This window comes from Pan paniscus, chromosome 12 (genome assembly GCF_029289425.2).
Source record: "Pan paniscus chromosome 12, NHGRI_mPanPan1-v2.0_pri, whole genome shotgun sequence".
Taxonomy (NCBI): domain Eukaryota; kingdom Metazoa; phylum Chordata; class Mammalia; order Primates; family Hominidae; genus Pan; species Pan paniscus.
Genome location: NC_073261.2, coordinates 73,538,054 through 73,561,523, shown reverse-complemented (window position 1 = coordinate 73,561,523; position 23,470 = coordinate 73,538,054). Strand labels below are relative to the sequence as shown.

The 23,470-nt window shown below is 34.5% G+C and overlaps 1 long non-coding RNA gene across 2 annotated transcripts in view; it reads right to left on the bottom strand.

The window, feature by feature from the left end:
• The window catches only part of LOC134728671 (uncharacterized), a 206,935-nt gene that overhangs the window by 77,576 nt on the left and 105,889 nt on the right, over nucleotides 1-23,470 (bottom strand). Inside the window, exon 3 of one of the 2 annotated variants that reach the window (XR_010109324.1) lies at nucleotides 5,755-5,835. The exons of the other annotated variant lie outside the window; for it this stretch is intronic. This is a non-coding gene — a long non-coding RNA (uncharacterized LOC134728671). The remainder of the gene's footprint in view (nucleotides 1-5,754; nucleotides 5,836-23,470) is intronic. 2 annotated transcript variants of the gene reach the window in all.

Sequence of the window (23,470 nt, the reverse complement as noted above, 5' to 3'; positions counted from 1 at the left end):
TTTTCATCCTCTATTTGAACATGTTATGTTAATTAATACATTTTCATTTTAATTAAACACATTTTTAGAAAGTGCTTCTGATAGTTTTAGGATAGAGCATTCCTAAATAGCATCTGCAAATCCATAGCACATGTAATTTAGTCAACTCAAGATACAAAACCAGATTTTTCTGACTCCAGACTCTGGGGCCATTTTAATATTATAGTTACTTCTTGTCCCATGTTAGTGTGTAATAGCTAATTATTTAGAAGAAGGCAACATATTGAACTTAATTTCCTTACCAACATAAAAGTAGAATTCTGTGAAACGTTAGAAAATAAGAAAAAAAGCTAGATTTGTCTGTTCATGTGATTACTACATGTCACATACTTATATTGCTCAATATTCATTGTGGATGATGAAGTTACTAAAATTTGAATAATTAATTATAAGATATTTTAAAGATTTTCATTTAGCACTCACTTCAGATTTCAAAATCTAGATTCTCAGTTCTTCTTTATGCCTGTCTCAAGTTCTCAATTACAGGTTGTCTTGAATTCTTTCTGTTCTAAGAACAAATTTATCAACCTTACACCATCACCACCATCATCATTATTTTCCTTTGATGGATGAGTGTAGTGAAAAAGGAAGTGTCTCTAGGGAAAGCTTCTTTGTCATCTATCACTTCCACCATATATGACCCAAATCCTAACCAACAATATTTTCTCCTTAAGAGAGGCATTGAAGTGAGATACTGACATCTTCAAACTGTGTCTACAGTCTCCTTTCCTGTTCAAGACATCATTGGCACCAGGTCTCACCCCTAAGCACCTCTCCCTGCCTGTCTGTTGCATACTATTATATTACAAATCACCTGCTCCACATAGACTTTCCTGACCTCTTCAGGCTAGCAGGCACAATTCCATAATATACTGAGTATAGTTCCACCTATCTGAAGATTTTCAGTGTCCCCATTGTCTTTGTAAGCACATTTAGGCAAATACTATTTGACATGCCTCTGTTTATCTCTTGCATTTGTTGATGTTCATTAAATATTTCATGATATGTATATATCTAAATATATATATTCCAGAAATCAAACCAAATTCAATGTAAATACTATACGATATAAATACTGTATGAATTTATACTGTATTCAGTATAAATATTATCCTAAAAGCTTTAATTCTATTAATAATTAATCATCAAAATAACCTGTATAGCATATGTAATTCATTCTACTATTCCCATTTTTATAGAGAAAGAAACCAAGGTTAAGTAACTTGCCCAAAATCACACAACTAGGAATTGGTGAAGTAAGAATTTGAATGCAGGCAATCTTGCTTCAGAGTCCATGAAGCTACTATATTATGCTTCCTTCCTGTAAACATTCATCAGCTACCCATATGACTCAAGCTGTACTCCTTACTGACTTCACAGTGCTTGCTTTAATTAGAATCTAGTTCTCTTAGAAAGGAGATATGTTGAAAATTATTAGTGATTAAGGAGCATTGTAGAAGAGATTATCATCTGCAACCACAATGTATACTCCCTCTTCCTGAATATAGATTTGTTACTGAGGTAGCTATCTAGCAGGGACTACATTTCCCAGTCTTCTTGCATCTAGATGCATCCATCTATCTAACCTATTGTTAAAGAAAAAACTTGTATCACTTTTAGGGAAACATTTTTTATATCTTTTTCCTCTTACCAGCTGGATGAAGACAAGTATAGGCCCTACTAGAAAGTAAAGCTAAATAATAAAGGAGGATGAGTTCCTGTGGGTCCTTCTGGGAGGACAGTCACCAAATACTGGGAATATTCATATGTAACTTTTAAGTAGGCACCAAAAGTCATTTATTGTTCTGAGACTTTATTCCATTTTGAAGACTGTCAGTAACTAACACAAGCATGTTACAGATGCAGGAATGTTATAGATAGTTGCCTATCTGATTCATACTATATTTTGTGAGCCAAATACTTTTATTTCTATAAAAACTATGGTTCTGAGAGATTGATTAGATTGACAAAGGTGATACAGTTCAAGAGTGTCTGACTCCAACAGTTATACCATGCTACAACAATGCAGTATTTATAACATTAGAACATGCATCTTGCTTCTGACTTTAAGTATTACAAATCATAACACTTTTTTGCTGTCATATGGTCACACCATTCTGAAAAAGAGAACTTTCTAATAGACATTAATCCTCTCACTTCTTCCTGATTAATAAAACTCTGGTTGGTCTTGGTGAAGTCCTTTGCATTTGGCAATGTTAGAAAAATGGGCTTCTCAATTTTGACATTCCCTTGCTGTCCAAGTAACAAGTTTATCTGAGAGATTTTGAGAAAGCTTTTCTTCCCTTCTGAAGGAAAGCAAACAAACAACTGATTCTCCTTTTTCCTGCTTAAATATGGATAGAAACATGGGAGCGTCCCTATTCACTTGTAACCACGAAGAAAAGGCCAAGACCATTGCAGAGAGGTGTGAATCAACTCCAATAACAACTCACAACTCAACTTTTTATATGAGAAAAAATTCCTATATGTTTAAGCCATAGTGTTTTCCATTATTTAGAGCTAAAAACAATCTTTACCAAGGAAATTATCATTCAGTAGTTTTTTTTTCAATATAATCTTACCAATTTATACCAACATCCCATCAGGGTACACTATATCTTTATGACAGTCTAATGACTCTTTATCAATACTTGAAAATTTCATATCAATTTACTATCAGGTAAGGCATTTATTTTCTATAGTATATCTTTATGGAAGAGATTAGTTTGTTAAATATAAAGGGTTTAACTTGTTTAATATGCATTCTCACTAACTGTGTCTTTGTCATGGAAGATTGGGGAAAAGGAGAGGAGTGAGGAAATCTGTGAAGTAGGGAACACCAAATAAATATTTTGATATTTGATATTAAAAATATTGAATCAGATAAGTTATAGAATTCAAAGGAGTGACTGAGAATCCTTTTCTATTTTTTAGCTTTATTTGCTGTGCAACCGTGAGCAAGTTGATTTTCTATTCTAAGTTTTGGCTTTCTCAGCTATAGGACAGTACTAAAGACAGTATGAAGTTTACTGATTGTTGTAAGTTTTCAGTGCCATGCACAAGTGTTACGCACATTGATAACCCTCAAAAACAAGCACTATTCTTTTCATTATCATCATTATGCAATATTGATAATGGTCCTGAAATGTCAAAATATCTCTGATAAAGACACTATGTGAGTCCTTGAAGTGATTTAAGAGGATGGCTATATGTTCTCTAATTTATTTTGCATGGAAACTATATAGTAACTTGAGAATTAGAACTTGATTCATTAGAATGAATGCATCATTGGATGCATTAATTTACTTGATTGCCTCTTAGTTTTACAACTACCTTAACTTAAAGCTACCTTTTAAATTTAATAAAAGAGACAAAAACAATGTGCAACTTATGGCACAAGCTAATGATATGGATATTAAGCAACTTTCTATTCTCTCCTGAAAGTTATTTTAAAGTATAGATAAACAAGGCTGCTAGGAAGAAATTTTAGTGTAAGTTGGCAACTTTCAAAAGAAATCGGGGTCTGTAGAGAATATTTGTCCTTTGTATAAACTACTTTTAATTCAGTGCTTTATCCTTCTAGGTTAAGGGTTATTTTAACCTCTATGAAGTATGAGAAAATTTAGATAGCCCTACAGTCTCTTTTAAATTATCTTTCTCTGCTTTTACAATAATAGAAAAAAAATGGCCATTTAAATGGATAAGACATCAGGTTGGAACTTGATTAAGTACTTCGAACCACTAGAAACAGACTCTGTAAAGTCATTTGATCTTTATCTCTTTTGTAGTTTATTTTAATTTCAGGAAATATTTTACATGCCCTGCCTTCCAAATCAGGTAATTTTGCAAATTTAAAATTTTTGTGTGGCAATCCTTTCATTGCTTTGATATTAGGCTACTAAATGTAATCTAGAAATAAGTTTATACCTAATTCCGAATCAAAATTTTCTGCACAATTTACTGGACAAGCATTCAGAAATCCAGCTTCTATACCAGACACTGACCCTCAACTCATCTTGTGTCATGTAGGAACCCATCTTCCTTCTTTTAGCCTTAATTTCCTCAAATTTAAAAGCAAAATAATTGGACTGGAACTCTATGGCTACAGCTTCTTCTGCTCATACAATTTTCCTTATTACAATGCTTACTATGATCAGAGTTTTCTTGTTTAGTAATATAGGACATAAGAATCCTTGCAGTTTTTAGGAAAAAGTAAATTTTTCCCATAGAAAATTAACAAACATTATCAACAGGAAATTTACAGAAGAAAAAGCACATGAAAAGTAGGCAGACTTGGCCGGGCGCGGTGGCTCACGCCTGTAATCCCAGCACTTTGGGAGTCTGAGGCGGGCGGATTATGAGGTCAGGAGATCGAGACCGTCCTGGCCAACGCGGTGAAACCCTGTCTCTACTGAAAATACAAAAAATTAGCCGGGTGTGGTGGCAGGCGCCTGTAGTCCCAGGTACTTGGGAGGCTGAGGCAGGAGAATGACATGAACCCGGGAGGCGGAGCTTGCAGTGAGCTGAGATCGCGCCATTGCACTCCAGCCTAGGAGACAGAGCAAGACTCCGTCTCAAAAAAAAAAAAAAAAAATGTAGGCAGACTTATTAGTAATCAGGGAAAACAAATAAGAGGTAAGATAGATTTTTTCACCCGTCAGATTGTGACCAATTGGAAATTTTGATAATATTAAGTATTATTGATGCTGTGGGGATAGATATCTCTCATTCATTGCTGGGAGGAGGACATATCAGTTTAGCTCCACCTGGTCTCTCCCTTGACACGTGGGGATTATGGGGACAATTCAAGATGAAATTTGGGTGGGGACACCAAGTCTAACCGTATCAGACTTACATAGAAATACTTCCATTTTCACTTTGTAAAATATTCTCTATTGGAATAATGACAACCATAGTAACCCATATTTGTAAAACACTTTAGAATCCTATTTATCCTTGTATTATATGTAGGCAGGTATTATTATAACTATTCCACACCTGATAAAAATGAGAATTATTGAATAAACTATTTGAACAACTTTAAAAAATGAATATGTGGCAAAAAAGGAACTCAAAATAAGTTTTTAATACAATTAAAATTATATTTTCATTGTGGTCTTACTAATGGAGTAATGTACATGAAAATGGTTGGCAAACGTTGAACACCATAGGAATGTTAGATGGTATTTACTGTCATTAATTTCATTATTAGGCATAAGATAATTAATGTACAATGCCAACCATGTTTCTGTAAAAAACTGCATATGTAGAAGATCCTCCCTGAAGCAGGGCCCAGGAGATAACCACAATGAGACTGTTTAATTAAACAGGTGTAAGTGAAATAAAGGGAAGCAGAATCAAAAACATTTGATTCTATGAATTACATATGAATTGGTTTATAATAACTATATTAAGAAAACAATAGCTGGGCAACTGATGACTTAAGCTACTTGAATGAAGCCAATGTTCCAAATTACCTAGCTACTGAATATAAAGCATATTTAGCCCACAAACTCCTGAGAATACGGGACACTTTATACAATGGCACAATAAAGTACAAGCAAACTGAACGTGCTTCCTCAAAGCCTTAAAAAGAGTTCTCATTTTTGACTGCATGAAATCTGTATAAAGTAAGTCACATCAATGTCTGTCTGCCCAAACCCCCTTTTAAGGAAGTTCTTGCTCAAGGATTCACATATTCCAAGGAAAGTCAACCTGTATGCTGTTCTGTTATCTGTTGTTCCAGTTATCAATTGTATTGTCTACCACTTCCAAGTCCATTCTTCATTGCCAGATCTGCAATAACAGAGATGGACCCTGTAAATATCCTTGGTCATCTGTCACGTTGTTAAGTGCTATCATTAGAGGGCAGTAGATAAACAGTACAAAAAGAAAGGGTTTCTCTTCTTGGATCTGAGCTGTTCCTCTTGCTAAGTTCCTGCAGTTCAGGTGGCTGTTTCAGAGCTCAGTAGTCAGTAGCTCTTTCCCAGACACCCTTGGAGATGAGGCACATTCCTATGAACCCTTCTCTGAGAGACTGTTGGGAAGCCTTACAGCAAGTTATAAAAACCGAAACTCCCAGTAGGCAATTTTCCTTGATGTCCCAAAGAGCAGAATTTACAAAAGTCCTGCTACAACATCTCAGTAACTTATCCACCATCCTTTATCCATAGTTGTTCCCTCTCCAGACAGGTCTGGATCTGAGCCCGGGATGGGGGAGAGCTTTAACATTCTGTTCCTTCCTTGGTCACCAGATCTAACCCCAGAGCTAAAGCCTACTCTATATGTGCCACTTCTTTACTCTTTAGAATTCTCCCTCTTTTTTTCTTACTACCAAATCCAATCACGTGTCATAATTAATAATACTTTAAAAATATGTATTCAGATATAAATCACATACATTCATCAAGACCAACTTAAAGGGTACAATTCAATAGTTCTTTAGTATATTCACAAGATTTTGCGACAATGACAAACATCTAATTCCAAAACACTTTCAAAGTCCAAAAAGAAATCCTACACATGTTAAGCAGCCACACCCCATTGTTTCACCTACCAACACCTTGCAACCATTAATCTACTTTTTATCTGTGGATTTCTTTCTCTATGCCTATTCTGAAGGTTTCATATAAGTCAACTCATACAATAGGTAGCCTTTTGTGCCTCCTTTCACATAGCATAGTTTTCAAGGTACATCCATGTTTTAGCATGTGGTAGTACTTTCTTTTTGTGTGTGGCTGAGTAATATTCTATTCTGTGAATATACCACATAGTGTTTTATCATCAGTTGATGAACTTTTAAGTTGTGTCTGCTATTTGACTGTTACAAATAAGACTACAAAGATTCAGGTACAAGTTTTTGTGTGAACATGTATTTTTAATTCTCTTGGTTATATACCTAGAAGTATAATTGCTGGCTTATATGGTAACTCAATGTTTAACATTTAAAGGAAAGACCAAACTGATTTCCACATGGCTGTGCCATTTTACATTTATACATAACGCCATGTATGAGGATTACAATTTCTCTACATTTTTGACAAGGTTGAGGAAGTTTCTATAATTTCTAGTTTGTTAAGTGTTTTCTTAACTAAAAAAAAATAGAGGTGTTGTATTTTGTCAAATGCATTTTTTCAATTAGCCAGGTCATGTGCCCTTCCCCTCCTCTCTCTTAATATGATGTGTCAAATTAATTAATTTGTATATGTTGAAAAAATCTGGGATTCGTAGGAAAAATCCCACTTGATCATGGTGTATAATTCCTTCATATGCTGATGAATTCAGTTCATTTGTCTTTTGCTGTGATTTTTGCAAATATATTCTCAAGTTATATTGATCTGTAGTTTTATTTTCTGTTGGATCTTTAAATGTTTGGTAGGATTCACTGGTGAAATCATCCAGTCCTGGGTTTTCGATGTTGTTGGCAGTTTCTTATTACTAATTCAATCTCTTGATAAACCTGTTGAGTTTTTCTCTCTCTTCTTCATTCGGTTTTGATAGTCTGTGTCTTTCCAAGAATTTGCCCATTTCATCGACATTACCTAATTTGTTAGCATACAGTGGTTTGCAGTTTTAGAATCCTTTTCATTTTTATAGAGCTAATAGTAATGTCCCTTTTTTATTCCTGATTTTAGTAATGCGAGTTGTCTAATTTTTCTAGGTCAATCTTGCTAAAAATTTGATTTGGTTGTTTGCAAACAACTTCTGATTTCATTGATTTTTCTCTATTGTCTTTTGCTCTTCTCTTCAATTCATTTATGTGCTAATCTTTGTTACTTCTTTCCTTAGGTTGGCTTTGGGCTTAATTTAATTTGGTATTTCAAATTTCTTAAAATGAAAGTTAGTTATTAATTTGAAACCTTCTCTTTGGGTGTCTAGAGCTATAAATTTCCCTTGAGTACTGCTTTGGTTGCATCCTATAGTTTTCCATAGGTTGCTTTTACTTCTATAAATCTCAAAATATTTTCCACTTTCCTCTGTGATTTATTATTTGACTCACTGGTTATTTAGGAGTATGTTGTTTACATTTAACATATTTGTGGCTTTTTAAAATTTCCTCTTATTTTCAGTTTTAATCCATCGCGATCAGATAATTACTTTGTATGGTTTCAATTACTATAAATATATTGAACCTTTTTTGATGGCCTATTCTAGAGAATGTTTCACATGCAACTCAAGAAAATTCTATATTCGGCCATTTTGAGAATATCATTTGTAGATATGTTTTACATATAGTTTGTTTATAGTGCTTTTTATGTCTTCTGATTTCTTGCTGATATTCTCAGTAGTTAGTTGTTTGAGCCATTATTGAAAGTAGCATATATAATTTTCCAATTATAGTTACCGAATTGTCTATTGTCCCTTCAATTTTATGTTTTTTGTCATATATTTAAGAACTCTTTGTTAGGTAAAAACATGTTTACAAATTTTATATCTTCTTAAGTTGATCTTTTCATTGTAATAAAATGTCCATCTTTGTATTTAGTAACATATTTTGTCTTAAAGTCTATTTTATCGGATATTACCGAAGCTATCTCAAGCACTCTTTTTATGCTATTTGTATGGTCTGTCTTTTTCTATTTATTTTGAACTTATTTGTGTCTTTTGTTTTTTGAGACAGAGTCTCAAAAAAGGTTTTTTCTAAGTCTGTGAAAAATGAGATTGGTAGTTTGATAGGAATAGCATTAAATCTGTCGATTACTTTGGAAAGTATGTCCATTTTAATGTTATTGATTCTTCCAATCAATGAGCATTAAATGGTTTTGCATTTGTTTGTGTCATCTGATTTGTTTTAGCATTGTTATAGTACTCCTTGTAGGATCTTTCACCTCCTTGGTTAACTGTATTCCTAGATATTTTAGTTTTTGTTTCCATGGCTATTAAAAATGTGATTCCATTCTTGTTTTGGCTCTCAGCTTGAATCCTTTTGGTATACAGAAATGCTATGGATTTTTGTACATTGGTTTTTGTACCCTAAAAACTTACGGAAAATTTTTATCAATTCTAGGATCTTTTTGGTGGAGTTTCTAGAGTTTTCTGAGTAAAGTGTCAAATTGTTAGTGAAGAGAGATAATTTGACTTCCTTTTGTCCTATTTGGATGACTTTTATTTCTTTCTCTGGACTGATTTCCCTTGCTAGGATATCCAGTACTGTGTTGAACGGGACTGGTGGGAGTGGGCATACTTGTCCTGTTCCTGTCCTTGAGGGGAATGCTTCTAGGTTTTGCCCATTCAGTATGATGTTTTCTGTGGGTTTGTCCTAGATTGCTCTTATTATTTTGAAGTATGTTCCTTTGAAGCCTAATTTGTTGAGGGTTTTTATCATGAAGAGATGATGGATTTCACTGAAAGCCTTTTCTGTGTCTATTGAGATGATCATATGGTTTCTGTTTTTAATTCTGTTTGTGTGGTGAATCACATTTATTGATTTGCATATGTTGAACCAACTTCGCATCCCAGAAATAAAGCCTAGTTGATTGTTGTGAATGAACTTTTTGATGTGTTGCAGGATTTGGTTCGCTAATATTTTGTTGAGAATTTTCGTGTCTATGTTCATCAAGGATATTGGCCTGTAGTTTTCTTTGTTTGTCTTTGCCAAATTTCGGTGTTAAGGTGATGCTGGCTTCATAGAATAAGTTAGAAAGGAGTTTGTCCTCCTCGTTTTTTTTCAGAAAAGTTTTAATAGAACTGATAATAGCTCTTCTTTGTATGTCTGGTAGAATTAAGCTGTTAATCCATTTGGTCCAGGGCCTTTTCTGTTGTTTGGATTTATATTACTTATTCAATTTTGGAACTCAATACTTGAGAATATAGTTGCAAAAATCACAGCAAAAGACAAGTGAACTGAATTCATCAACATATGAAGGAATTATATACCATGCTCAAGTAGGAGTCATTGGAGTCACTGCTGATTCCTAGGAGTCATTGCTGGAGGGCTAATATAATCCTTAGATGGCATCACAACATTCAGATTTTTCATGGTGCCAGATTCTCGTGCTGATTTATTCTCATCTGGAGATGGTGGCATTCCTAATTTTGTACATATATTAATGAAGATAGAATTGTTTTTTCTTTCACTTTCCTCACTCCCTAGGGGATGTTACTGTAGAGATTGTTGAGTAGGGTTTTTTTGACTTTATTTCTATATCCCTGTGTAATTCTGTTGGCAGGTTCTATATTGGGCTGTGTGGTTGATCTACAGGCCTGTAGATGGTACTTATAGGTAAGAGACAGCTATAGCCAATATGGATGGTCATATACTTGATCCTTGCTTACTGGACGAAGCTCTCTGTTGCATCAAGTAATGGGCTTATCCATGGAGTACACAGTGGTTTGAGGTTTCTGCTCATCCCAGGGTGGGGCAAGATGGGCAGGTCTGGACCAGGCAGTCATGCTTACACATCCCCCAATGGCAAGTACAAGCACCAGAATGGAGGGGGACACAGTAGGTAGCAACCAAGTGCCCCAGAGGTGTGTTTAGGCATGGAGCTGAAGAACACCTTGGCCCCAAGCTCTCTGCATGTTGGTGGGGATGCTAACCTCCTACTCCAGAAAAGTGTGTGCTCCAGATGCCTGGAAATCTGCGTAAGTATGGAGTGTAGAGGGCCCTACTACACTACAATCTCTTCAGAGCAAGGGTGGGGTGATTCAGCTGGTTATCCAGGTGAACAGGTGCTCCAGATGCCTGGAGATCTTCCTCAGCATAGAGTGGAGAGAACCCTGCTTCACCACACCTCTGCACAGGAAGGATGGGTGGCTCAGGCCATCCAGGTGAGTAGGAGCTTTGACTGCCTAGAAATCTGCCTGGAAGCGGAATGTAGAGGGCCTCACTGTACCATGATCTAGAGAGCATATATTTGAATCATGCTTTTTATTCCTTCTACTAATATCTGCCTTTTAACTTGAAATTTAAGCCATATATATAATGTAATTAGTTGTAAGGTAGGCTCTACATCTACCATATTGCTATTTGTTTTCTGCAGGTATTATGGATTTTTGTTGTCTTCTCTTCCTCCATTATTGTCCTATTTTATGTTAGATAGATATTTTCTATTGTAACACTTTAATATTCTTATTTAATTTACTTTTTTTTAGTTTTTTAGTTGTTGTCTTAGGGATTATAATTAACAACTTAATTTACAATAATCTAATTCAGGTTAATACGAACTTAATTGCAATAACATAAAAACGTATCTCCTCTATAGCTCCATTTTCTCTCTCCTTTAGAGTGTTATCACAAATTATATTCTATGACGTGCCCATTAACACAGATTAATAATTGATTTATGGAGGTGTCTTTTAAATCAGATTAAAAAAATTTAAAAACCAAAAATATATTTATATTGTTTTATATTTACTTAAGAAGCTATTTTTGCTGGTGCCATTTAATTCTTTGTGTGAATTTAAATTACTTTCTAGTGTCCTTTCATTTCAGCTTGATGTACTCCTTTTGGCTTTCTTTCAGAGCAGGTCTGCAAGCAATAGACTAACTCAAGTTTTTTGTTTGTTGATTTTTAAATCTGGGAATATCTTAATTTCTTCTTCATTTTTGAAGAATAGGTTTTTTTATTTGAAATTTTTAGTTGACAAATTTTTGGTTTATTAGCACTGTAAATATTGTATCCCACTGCCATTTTCTGCCTGTGTTGTTCTGGTGAGAAATCAGCTGTTAATCTTACTGATCATACTTTGAATGAGATTTTTCTTTCTCTCTTGCTGCTTTCAACATTGTCTGTCTCTTTTTGGTAGTTTCACTGTAGCGAGGCTAGGTATAGATCCCTTGAATTTGTCCTATAAATGAGCTTAAAACTTTCAAAATTTGATTTTTAAGAAAGATACTAATCTACATTGGCTATTATATTTCAAATATTATTTTTGTTCCTTTTTCTCTCTTTTTTTCTAGAACTCCCATTATGCATAAGGTGGTACATTTGATGGTATCCCACAGCTCCTGAAGCTCTGTTTATTTTTCTTCATTTATTTTTTCTTTAGATTCTCAGACTAGATCATCTCGATAAACCAATCTTCAAAGTCACTGATTCTTTTTTCTCTTAAATTCTGCTCTTGATCCCCTCCAGTGAATTTTTATTTCATTTATTGTAGTTTTATCTTCAGAATTTATATTTGATTCATTTTTATAAATTATGTCTTTATTCAGACTATTCATTTGATGAGACATTGTTCTCTTACTTTGCTTCAGAACATGGTTTTGAGAATATGATTTCATTTAACTTTTAAATATATTTTATGTAGCTGATTTAAAGCACAATAAGTCCTGTATCTCAGCCTTATCAGGGACAGTTTCTATTTTTTTTTTTTTTCTGAGCGTTGGACATTTTAAAAAAAAATTTCTTTGCATGTCCTGTATTTTTTATTGAAATTAGATTTGGAATTTTGTTACACACACAAAAACATTTTAAATATTCTAAAATGTGGCAACTCTGGAAATCAAGTCTGCTCCTCTTAAGAGTTTACTGTTGTTGCTCCTTGTTGTAGTAGTTGTTTGTTTACTGATTTCTCTAAACTACTAATTCTATAAATTATTTATTCTTTGGCATATGTGGTCATTGAAGTCTCTAAATGGTTATTTAGGAATCATCTAAATAATAAATAGACGAAATTTCCTTAATTCTTGCAATCAATATGGAGCATGCCTTGAACACTCAGCCTGATGGTTTACAACTCTGCCTTAGCTTTCACTTACTGCTTGGGCAGAGTAGGCAGGTCATTCTGAAGTGAGAGCCTAAGGGTCTTCTCAGGTCTTTCATGCACATATCCAAAGGCCTACACATTCACTCATGTACCTAGATTCTCAAGAATATGACAGAACTGTTAAAAATAAACACCGCCTGGTGAAACCCTTTTATGATTTTCCAGAATTCTGAAAAAAATTTCCAACAACTCCTTAAGGTTTTTTTTTTAATCTACGTAGGGTTAAACTTTCAACAGTTCTTTCTCCACTATTTTCACTGACATCAATCCATAGTTAATAATTCTTTATTTTAAAGATTTTGTTTCTAATTACTGTGTGAGTTTTATCTCCTATTTTGAATCTAACTAATATGCTTGTGATACGTTCTGTTATAAAATCATAACTGGAGTTAATGAAAATCACCCAGTAATATGAATAGGAGATACTAACTTTTTAACCCCTTAGCAATGGATTGAATTGAAAGTTAATGATGTAGAAAGGTGTAGAATAGCCACAGTAACTCTTCAAGATAAATTTATGAAGACTCTGCAGTTTGGCCAACCAAAATAAACTCATCATTAGACAGAGGAAAAATGGTTCTTAGAAAACTAGACAATTTAGTTAGTAAGGTGCCTATCATGGTCTTTTTCATGGCTGACTCTCTATCTCCAGACTATATAAATCTTTTTAACATATTATCTTCATCTTAAAACAGACTGAGTCAATCTGTGTTCCTTGAAATTAAGTCAATCAAGAACAAAAGCTAAACACTGCTTATCTTTCTATAAGCTGAACAACGTGGCCTTTCTTTCTCCATGAACACCCCATCACCACCCAACACCACTCATCAATGAGTTTGTATGTCTTTGCTTATGTTGCTCTCCCATGTGGAAAATCCTATTACATTTTAATTGGAAAATCGAGTTTAGACGTAGAAATATTAAGTCAAAATGACAAATCACAATATAATCTTATACTTTTGGTGCTAACTTTATTTTCCTCATTAATTAAAAAGCCTATCTTGGATGATTGTTGTGATTAAATGATGTTATCTGTGGAAAGTGATTGTTAGTATACTGAACGCATTTGATGTTCTCCATAATTGTTAATGCAACACTGTTTCACCACTCTACCTGATCCAAGTCTTATCCACATAGACCCAAATAAAGTTAATCTTCCATATGAAAGTTTAAATAAACATATAATGTTCATGAAGGCCAAATAAAACTATATTGTTCAAAATTAAACCACATTAACGGGCACAACCAATGTGTTCATTAATATGTTTTGAATTAATTCATTAATGAAATATTCCATACTACTTCAGATTTCAGTGATTCATTTCTGTCCATTATATTGTTAATATCGTTTAAGTGTACTAATTATTTTTCCCTTCCACATGAGGTCAGATAATATGTCTTCTCTCTTTTGCACCCTTAAAGTAGCTGGCCCAGTGTGGGGAAAGAAGAACTACTCAAAAAATGAATAGTAATTGAGTAAATATATTTTTACTTTATTAGAATAAAAATGTTGGACTTAACATAAAACATTTAATAAACCCATCTCTCTTTTCTGGACATATCCTGCACATAATATGACACTTTTTGCTTTGTAAAAGTTAAACTATAATTCAATTTTTTCCTTTATGTCATCTTTCTGTACCTCCTTCTGAACTTCTGACATTAGCTGTCACTCACTGTCAGGGAGCTAACTCTAAGCATCAACCAATCTTTAAGCTAAGGATAAATGTGAGCTGAGTTGCACAGAGTAATGTCTCTCTACCTCTAAAAAGACTGTCTTTCCATGGCTTGCCCTTCAGAAGAAAGGAGATTCCTCTGAATGAACACTGTTTGAACAGCCAACCCCATCTAGCATTTCAATTTTCAGTCCACTGATCATGTGAATGTCCATAGTCACAACAGAGAAACTAGTTATCTTGGCATTTAAAATAGCACAGTAAAGAGCAAAGCAAAATTTCACATCCTAACTTCTCATAAGAGAGAGGAAAAATGGGAAGAGAAATAATTTTAAAGGAATACCTTAGGAGAAAGAGGAATTGGTGCAGAACTTGGGAAAATATCATCATTTTAGAGTATACAAAGTTTGATTATATGTAGCCTCAATAACATATTTTTCAGAATTGCCTGTGAAAGCCTGAAATTGATAAGGTATATGTTGAATACGTCTTTTTTATTTAGACAAGAAAAGCACAAGGCATAAATAAGACGTTAGTCCTGAAAGTGATTGATTATAGCAAAGGATGTAAGAGACTGAATGAAATCCACATGCTACAGCTCCTCTGTGTTGTCTTCCCTTTGCATATTACACAACTGGTTCGCATCCTCATCATTAGGATGCTGCTGCTAATCAGATACCTTTGGCCATCCCATTTGAAGTTTGTCTGAAAAACCAACCGCAATCACCTACAATAAAAACAAATCATTAAACCACTTAACTTTTGGTTTGAGAATTTCATAATTTCCCCTTTAGTGTTGAAAATCCCACCTGAATTGGGTAAATCTGGCTCACCTGGGCTAAACTAAACCATGGCGGTACACCTTCTCAGAAAAGAAGAAATTAGTGATTTTCTAGAATATTTCATTTGAGTCAAGTGAGGTCTGTTGAACAGTTAGCCAGATGCAGGAAGATTGATTTCAGTCTTGTCTGGTGAAAGTGAAATTAGATTAGTCTCCACCTGAGAACTTGGACCCCCAGCTGGATAAGAGGTCGAAGGAAAATTATACAAGTCAGGATAATTAGTTTGTTTGTACATCTTGGGAAGCTGTCTCACACGTTACCTCACACCTCTTTTTATTGAAGAGATGCCACTTGCTGTGTATTGCCCTCTGCAAAGTGAAAATACTTTTGCTTGATTTGCAATGGATCAAACAAGAACATTCAATTCTTCATTAACAGATGAACTAGTGCAGAAAACTAAGACTCCATCATGCTTTCCCTGCACGTGGATGATCAAGAGTTTAGCCCTATCTTAATATGAGCAAGGTCAATCTGAAACATGGAGTACCCCCACAGGACAATATAAATAAAATGAGGCTCTTGTGGGGAGAAAATAGCAATTTTCTAGCTGCAGAAAAATGACAGTACTTGGATTAATACAATATTTTAAACAGTAAGCTAATTAAGGCTTGGGTTATTTAATTTGCATTCAGCTCCCTGCAATCTATCTGCCTTCCCAATGTCCACTCAAGTCTCCTCCAAGGCCTTGAATTGTATTAAGTTCTGCTGAGGACTTCATTTCTCTTGGCTTATGACTTCTATGACCAGCTGCCAAGGACGTGCTACATTTTCCAAATTTAGTGTACTCACTTTTATGGGCAACAAGTATAGACTATGACAGACCTAGGTGGGAAAATGGTAGGGAGTTAAAGTGGAGGGGGAAAAGAGGAAGAGCAAATAGAAGTGTAGCACGAGAAAAAACAACTGAATAAGGAAGAGGAGGAGAGAGAAGAAAAATAAGAAACTTGGTATAACAGGGTTAAAAAAAAACAACTAGCATTTGGATGAGTAGAATTTAGACTAAATTAAACGACAGGCTCTCTGCTTCACAGCTTTTAGGAAACTTTAGAAATATAATTTAATATTGGTTTCCTCTTGCAAAATGTAGAGAGGATAGCACCTACCTGACCAACCCCCTAAGACTGCTATAAGTCAAATGTGATGAAGTAGTGAAAGTAATCTATCCTCCATAAAACATCATAAACACATATACTCCAAGTTTTAACTTCTATCACATTCAAGCTCTCTATCATAAGGTTGAGACTTGATTCCAGTTCCATAATCAATGTGGGTGTAAAAAAACATGCTAATAAATAAATATACTCACAGTTAAATATAGAAGTGAATAAATTAATACAAAATAAGGTGGTGACAACTCCCAGGAAGGTTTCCTGGGAGTATATAGGAGGACTGAGGGGAGCTTAAGAAGATGTATTTCTGAAAGTTTACCATGATGAAGCCCACAATGTGTCTACCTTCCTTGAAGGGACATCTCTCAATAAATGACTTTTAGGGTATAATTCTGATTCCCTTGAGTTAGAGACACAAATTGAAAGCCAATGGCACAATTTAATATGGAAATGACTATTTCAAAAATACCTGTAAAGTAAATGTGTAAGGAGCTATGTGTTTATCCAGTTGACAGTCTCATTATTGATCTGCTTCATTCATTTATTGTGCATGCCTGAACTTCAAAAGTAATCATTTTTGGATCCCAGTGAGAGGAATATTCCAAATCACTGTACTCTTCAACTGATCTGAACTTCAAGTACTAGCGTGATAATTGCTCATATATTTGACTGACAAAAAATGAGAAGGCCTCATAGCACATTCTGCCCAGCTGTCTGCTGCCACCTTGAACTTCACAGCTATACTCCTTCTCTCTTCAGTTTACAAATGGCCATTGAGAAAATGTAAGTACCTCCATTTGGTACAGGAGACTGAGAGAATACAAACAGCTTGGAGAAAGTTGTGGTGAGGAGGAAAGAACAGTATACCAAATCTTCTCCTTATTCTATACCCTCTTTTTCAGGGGTCCCAAACCTGAAAAAGTACATGATGGATTATCTATGGTTTAAAGGGAAAAGAGAATTATGTCTACACATCCCCTCTCCTCACAATCTTCTGTTCCAAGTTCTGTCTTGGGCTTAATATCTTGAAATTACAAGGCTTTTCAGAGCACATTTGTCTTTGTGCTCACAAACTTAAATAACTTAACAATAAAATATGGTAAAATCATTAGAATTCCACTAATTTGGATTTGAAATAACCCTGGCACATATAGAGATAGAAATATCATTAAGTATATGCAGTTCTGAATTTATTATGGTCTTATTGTCTGGGGAAACAATAATTTTAAAATAATTGGTATTTTCAAAATAATCAAAATGATTTTTAAAGATATTAAAGGCATAAAAAATCTTGTTATTTGCCTTTATTTTTTTATCTGGCAATTAGTTCTCCAACGTTAAAGTGTTTTTATATTTTGAATCCATTATTATGTGAAGGTGGTCTATTTCAGCTTGTTATTTTCTCATTAACTTATCTCACCTTACTTATTAGTATACAAGTACATATGTGTTGTCTACTTGAAAATTACAAATTTTCATGTGTAAATAAATGTTCCAATTGGCAGCATTTTACTAGGCCATTCTAAGTTTCCCAGGTAATAAAGACACAAGTCTTCTGGTATATAATTTACTGGACTTATTGAGCACTGCCTTTACTCCTTTATATCACAGGAAAATACTTTAGGTCATTTTTCCCCACTGTATTAGAGATAACAGCTGTGCAATTAAATTCTCACTGGTTCTTGAACAGGACTAAGAGTTTGACAACTCCATGGGTTTGCACAGCCTAATTCATGGGTCTAGAATACTCTTCCCAAACTCCTGACTCTTCCTGTAAAGTTGCGGCTATTTTTTCCCCTCCACTGCCAGCAACGTTTTATATGAAACCTTTCCTAACTCTCTGAGAAAAAGCTGTCACAACTCTGGTCATCTACCATATGTCTTTATTATAGTAGTTTGTATGGGTACTTATAATTATTTTTCCTATCTGTCACCCACAAAAACTGTGAGCTCACCAAGATCAAACATAGAATCTCATTCATCTTTTTAATCTATGAAAAACAACAAAACAAAACTCGATAGTAGACTTTCAGGGACTACAATTCTGAGAATTTTTAATGAACCCCAATTTTCTGTATCATTCATTACTCTAAAGTATAAGTCACTAGTGAGAATGAATGGTGCATTTTTATTTTGCATTAAAAAAGACTGTAAAAAAGAGTTCAAAAGTACTAGGGTGTTCTCATTAGTCCTTTAGGGAGTAGTTTTCTGAATTCTTCTAATGTCATCTCCACCACTGATAGCATTCAACAAAGAATTATTTGAAAAGACAGATTAGCAAGAATAATGGAAACTGGAGGTCAGAAGTGAAATAGCTAGAGGAAAAATGTACTGCATATAACTCTTTCCAAAGTTGGTATGCTTAGGAGAAAAACCTTCTGAAGTGGCATGGTTTAGAAGAGATGCAGGAAATAACTTGTGACATGATAGATGATGGTGTTAGGAAGGAAAGACACTATGTGAGATAGTTCAGAGGTCAATCATAAATGATATAACTCCTTCTATGAGCAAAATGAGGAAATAAATAAACCTCAGAATTCTGATAATTAGGTGTAAATCAACAGAGATTCCAGCCCTTAAATCACCAAAACCTTGTAAAAATTACTTAATATTTCTTTTTGGAGCATTAATTTTAGACAAGAATGGCTAAAGTTGTTTGGACAGGCTGAAAACCCTGAGTTTCTAGACAGACTGCAACTGCAGAGTTTGTTTCTCATCACAGTCACACACATACACTCAAACACACTAACACATGCACATACCACTTCGGGTTTCCATCTCTTACTGTTGACGCTGTTTCCTTTGACTAGTCTCTCATTTTTTAATCAAAGTTAAAGTGGCACAGAAGTTCTGAAATTCAGCTTTCACAACCATTATAGAGATAAAAACACATACACAGCTGGGCTGTCAAATTTCTCGAGAGGAATCTTTTATGCTTTGCAATGAAATGATGCTTGCTCTCCTCTCTCCCTTTTACTCCCACAGCTCATTGATGGAAATTTTGACTGATTCTAGGGAGTCATATAATTGTATATTCACTATTCATCTATTCATTTGATAACCTAATCAGTCCTTGGGACATGCTGACTTACTCATCATCCTGTTATACTGACTATGTACTACAATCCAATGATCAAACTACATGATATATTTGAAATAAGAAATTCATTAATTCTGTTCTTGATCATGGTTCTTTACAAATATGATAAGCATCGCATCACATAGATAATTGGCTTTGAATTTTTAACTCTCAGCTTTTCTAAGATTTGTATAATTTATATTCAAAAACTAGTGAGAAAGCATAAATCACTGACATTAAAAAAACTGAAAAAAAGACAAAAATTTGTCTAAAAGAGGAACCAGAAGCACAAACTAAAGGCAATTAAAGTACCTACAGTGGAAACAAAGAATGATTTCAGTGGTAAATTTAAAAGACTAAAGGTTAATATTTAAAAACATGAAATACAAAATTTTAATTTCTCTGATAGGGTTTTGTAATAAACATTGAATTGGGAACATATAATTAAATATCAGTGAAGCTTTCAGAAACAATATATCATTTGTAATATAAGGCATGTTTGTATTAAGTATGAACAATAGAGAAATTAAGCTATTGACACACAATGAAGGTCAATCAACATATGTTGAAAACAGTTGCATTTATATAAATGTTCTGTAAAAACACTTGAGATAATCATTTCTAGAAGAATGAATTTTCAGCATATAATAACAGGCAATGATGCCTTAAGTGTTTAAAGCAATGGAATAATAAGATGAAAGGAAATCCTACATTCAAGAGATGAATTTCTTCACTCAAAAACTTAATTTGACAAGTGCTTCAGTGAAAGTAAACCTTTCTGATTGGTTATCTTGAATGGGAAAAGAAAGGGAAAGTGTAAGAAGAATGATGGATCAGCAGCTGTATGCCAGTAGTGGAGTCAGGATGCTACTTGTATCTTCAGACACTTCTTCCATCATTCCTTTTCCATGTTATACTCCAGCCATATTATACGGGTTGTGGTTCACTGAACACGCCATGCTACTCTGTCTCCATGAGTTTTATGTACTAGTTTATCTATTAATATCTGCCTTCCTCTCAGCTTTCCTTTGAATGGTTAGCATCTCTTTACTCTAATGCACACATCAGTCTCCATCTTTTACATTAACTTTCTCCTGGGATCCTGAGCATTTAGTTATTCCTTTCATTGAGGTTTTTATCACACCACACTTCAATGTTTGGTTCATGTGCCCATCTCTCTTATTAGACTGATATTTTGGGTAGCAGATTCCATGTCTTTTCAAATGCCTACCCCAGACTCATTTAATGATATATATCCAAAAAATTGGCACACAAGAAAACCTCTGGGTGGTTTTCATTTTCATGTGTCATCTCAGAGTCCCCAGAGTCAACCCTCAAGATCAGTGATTCGATCTATATCCTGCACCAAAATATCTGATCTCTGAAAACTATAGATTTTTAAAAAGGTTGATCCAATAAAACATCCTAACTTTGAAATGATAATGTTTACTTCCAGTATTGTGGTATAGTGTGGTAAGAAAACTAATAATCAAAATTAACAGTTACATCTTCCTTTTTAGCAGAAAAATAATAACAAGAGGATTCATTGTATGACAAGCTTTTTTCTAGGCCTCCTCACATACAAGATCTCATTATTGAGCATATATTGCTAAATTTTCCTCTAATCGTGCCACTGTCCCAGACACTTGGATTATATGTACAAGATATATGATGTCCTTGCCATCATGATGTTTACATTCACATGGACCAGATATATTTCAAGAAAGTATGCATATTTTTAAAAAATTTGTTATTGCTAAGTACCATTAAGAACACAAAGCAAGGTTGGGTGATAGTCACTAAGAGCTTCTTTTTTCAAATAATGTAGCCAGGAAAGACTCTCTAGATGAGCTGATATTTGAAGACACCCAAATCTGAGAAGGGGCTATTAGAATGTAAACATTAGTGAAGCATATGCCAGGCTGAGCTAGCCAATGTAATGACCCCTGAAGAGGACATGAGCTCTCTGTGTTTGAGGGATAACAAAGAACAGAGTAACTAATACAATAACATGGGAGAAGCAGGTAGGAGCCAGATCATGAAGAACCTTATAGATAATTATATGGCATTTGATAAAATATAATTCATATTTTTCGAAGTCCATTCCTGCTATAGAGTGGAAAGCAGGATATATGGGGAAAAGGGAGGAAACAAGAAGATGATGAAGCTATTGCAGAACCAAAGAAAAGATGATGGAGGAGTGATGAAGATGACAGAATTCAAGATATTTGAAAGATTATATTTGGTAGGTATAGCTAACCTGTTACTGAGTTGGATAGGTGCGGTAGTATTAAAAGTGTTAGGAAACCAAGAATGACTCCTAAGGTTTGACCTGAGTAATTGGCTAAATGTGGTAATGTAAATTGAAATAAAAAACAAAGATAGAGAACCTGATGAGGAGGGCAAGGAACAGAGTAGCTTAGATGCTGGATGGATGATCAGTGCTAAATTACCAAGAATGATAATAGGAATAGTGGCAGAAAGGAAGAGATTAAATATTTGCTCATTATTGCAATTGGACAGCATATGACTGCAACAAGAAGGACTAGTGTATAGCAGAGTCCAATCTTAGATCCTTCAAAAAAGATGGGAATTTGAGGTATGAGGAAGAAAAATCATCAGAAAAAGGCATAGGGAGGCAGGGGCAATCCTATGCTACTAGCCCGATGGTAGATGATGTACATCTTTGGAATAAATAAACAAAAACCTTTTCTATTTGAATGGGCTGTAGGAGAACCTGTGTCTTTAAGGGAGAGCCAGCATAAAGAGCATATTTTGAAAGTTAGCAGGGGAGTTTTCTGATGATGCTTGTGAGTTTCAAGGGGCACTATAAAAAGGTTTGGGAGTCAGCGAGGACTGAGAAATGGCATCAAATAAGGGAATGTACAAACTCATACGATGATAAAAAAATTTGATTATAATAAATAGCTTGAGACACGTGAACTTTTGGCATGACCCAGAATGGCCACTATTTTTATTTATAAAATATTAAAATATGTTAATATTTGATGAATAGTCATTACCCTGAGCTCTCACGGTGCCCTTCTCATAATCATGGTACTGTAGCCCCTTTTCCCAAGACTCTTGGCCTTTCTGTGATCTAGAAACTATAAACAGGTATCATGAAGCACAACAAGGGGCTTTCAGAATGCTCTCCACTGCAGTGTCTAGCATCTGTTTGCATTTGTCTGTACAGGATACTTATGTAAATAAGTTGAATACCTTATTTTTTACATGGTATACTCAGAATGATGCCTGGGTGATAATTCAGGTGAATTGCAGTATGAGGAATGATGGGATTAGTCCTAATATTCTAACGAGAAGGAACAGTCTCATCTCATCATAGTATCCAGCAAAAGCTTGTTCTTGTAGTGACAGTGATGAGGATAAAAGTGTGACAAACAAGGGTAAGGGCACCCTTGACAAAAGCATTTGAACAATTATATTTCTTCAGTGTATGGGATCACACTGAAAGGAGTCACACTGCACTAAAACTAAATTCCAGTAAATAAAGCCGCTTCATCTAGATGCTCAATGTCTACTGCCAGGACCCCAAAAACAGACGTTATTATTCCCATATTACACATAAAGATGCATATTTAAAGTTTGCCCCAAAGCATAGTTTACTAAGGGACGGATGGAGAATTCTAATCCAAGTCTTTCATATTCAAAAACCTATGCATTTTCTTCAACCTGTACCTGCATGTGTGGAAACATAATATTGTAATGCCATTTTAATACTCACTACAAGTATAGAACTTAAAGGGACTTAAAAATACCAACGATGAAAATCTAGTAAATAGTGGTGCATGTTGCAGTCTCTGTGGCAGATAGATTGCAAACCAAAATTTGGGAACCAAAAGGAAGGGAAAAGAACTTTAATAAATTTTATAATACACATGAACGTTCAATATGATAAACACAAAGATTTATTAGCATGCTATGAAATAGTCAAAACAGATTTTAGGAGCTCACGTTGTGTTTTTCTTGTTCCTTTCCTTTTTTTTTTTATAG